Source organism: Tupaia chinensis, unplaced genomic scaffold, assembly GCF_000334495.1.
Source record: "Tupaia chinensis unplaced genomic scaffold, TupChi_1.0 Scaffold000406_1, whole genome shotgun sequence".
Classification (NCBI taxonomy): Eukaryota; Metazoa; Chordata; class Mammalia; order Scandentia; family Tupaiidae; genus Tupaia; species Tupaia belangeri.
This window is the reverse complement of record NW_006159908.1, coordinates 1,800,744-1,802,832: the sequence shown is the minus strand read 5'-3', so window position 1 is coordinate 1,802,832 and position 2,089 is coordinate 1,800,744. Positions and strand designations below refer to the sequence as shown.

General features: G+C 28.0%; 1 protein-coding gene across 1 annotated transcript in view; it reads right to left on the bottom strand.

The window, feature by feature from the left end:
* Positions 1-1,495, bottom strand: part of CD36 (CD36 molecule (CD36 blood group)) — a 69,455-nt gene extending 67,960 nt beyond the window's left edge. The window contains exon 1 of the mRNA XM_027774139.1: positions 1,158-1,495. The gene's annotated coding sequence lies outside the window, so the exon portion shown is untranslated. The remainder of the gene's footprint in view (positions 1-1,157) is intronic.
* Between the last annotated feature and the right edge of the window lie 594 nt (positions 1,496-2,089).

Sequence of the window (2,089 nt, the reverse complement as noted above, 5' to 3'; positions counted from 1 at the left end):
TAAAGAATTATTAATTTAATTTTTTATTATTATTATTATTCAATTTGATCAGAGGGAGCAAGTGAGAGAGAAATCATGCCACCAGATCTAGGACTTGAACTATGGACTGCCATGTGGGAGTCCAGCACCTTAAATACCACACCACCTGCCAGCCTCTAGAAACTGAGATTTACCCTGGAGAATTTATGCCATTTATAGTTATTTATAAATTTAATTAGCACAATTACATTGAGTCTTTTTTGTTAATTTCTTGAAAATTTATATTTTATTTAAACACAGCATATAATTTAAGAAAATAATTTGCTAATACTTGTTATATGCCTTTAGAATTGCCAAAAAGAATAATTTTGGTTTTTTTTAGTCCACTATTAAATTTTATATCAATTTACACTAATAAATTAAGTTTTAGATCATTTAAAGATAATATACTTTACTATTTCTGTTAGATTTCTATTAGCAATAATTATTACTAACCGAATAATATTAATACTAATAATTGTTAGTAATTATTGTTAGTAAGAATTACACTATCTTTGTTCATTTAAAAAATGTTCAATAGGCATATATTCTATGTATACATTGAATTATCAGGTACACAAAATTTGCACAAAAACTGCAATACAGACTAAAAATCAAACAAGCTAATAACTCTGCAGAGTAATAAGTAGTTAATAATTGCATACTAGAGAGCATGTTAACATCAGAGAGGCATGTCATTTATAACAACTAACCTCATTATATTGATCTTCATTTAAGTTATCTTTATCATAATTTAAATAAAATATTATATATAAGCCTAAGCATAAAATGAAAATTTCATGATAATACAAATTGGATTATAAATCATTTTAAATATTAAAAAACAAATGATTATAGTTAAGCATATGATATTAAACACCAAGAAGTAAAATGTAATTGGCTTTTCGATACAGTATTTACACTTTTTTAAATATAAAGTATAAGAAGATTGATAACTTGTAAAACAACAAAGACCTAATTTTTAAATAAATCCTACTGACTTTAAGAAAACATTCACTGCTCTTTATTGTCTTTGCTATCTAATTTCTTAGTATTTATGTAAGTGTCATTTTCCACCATTTGGGTAATAGAAAAATCCCTTGATTTGTTTTACTTAAAGAAAAATTATAATGACTTACCTTTAAAGAGGTAAGGAGGATTTTCACTCAAGTGCTCCAACATATAAACACACAATTCTTAATAGGACCAAACGGTATTCAGCAGAAAACTCTTGCACTGAAATTCTCATTACATAAGTGTGTGAGAGTTTATATGCTTTTAAAAAAAAAAACTGTAACGTCACATCCTAATGTGTGGTTTGTTGCCAGAGAAATTGAAAAAAAGAAAAGAAACCCACACACATAATTCTATTGGAAGGACTTACAAGGGTCTATTTTTTATGGCCTGTTGAAGACCTATTACCTATATCTGAGACACTCAGCAGTACTGTTTTTTTTCTTGCTATTTTCCCATCCAAGTAAGTCAGAGGCTAGAGAAACAAAAGGAACTTGCTCAGCTGTCCCTAATATATTCTTTTTTTACCACACAATCATTATTCTAGATACTGAACTGAGACTATTGGTGGAAAGGGTAAATTGAGGAGAATAATCATAGTCTCACTTCCCTGTCATGCCTGAGATTGCAAAATTCATCTCATGACACTGAAATAAATACACTTTTCTATACAGCATAAAGCTAAACTTCTTTGAGACTAATAATTTTGAAAACAATTAGAGACTGTCAAAAAACAAGGATGACAAACAGACTTTTAAAAAGGAAATAGCCTATTGTTTTAGCTGGAACTTCTTAACTGTTTATCATTTTCTGTTAGTTTTACAGAGGTTTCATGAGCACAGCAAAGTCCTTCTATTAAAGAATAAATTCTTTAAACATCTTCAGTCGAAATACAACTATTAAATAACATTTAAATAGAATTACTATGAAGAAAATCTTTTAGTGTAAAGAAGTATATACTTAAATCATCTTCAAAAAAGTCATTATATTTGAATCAGAATAGAAAGCCTTGCTTACACTTTGAGAAAAGAAGGACTCTCAATTATAAGACCCCCCT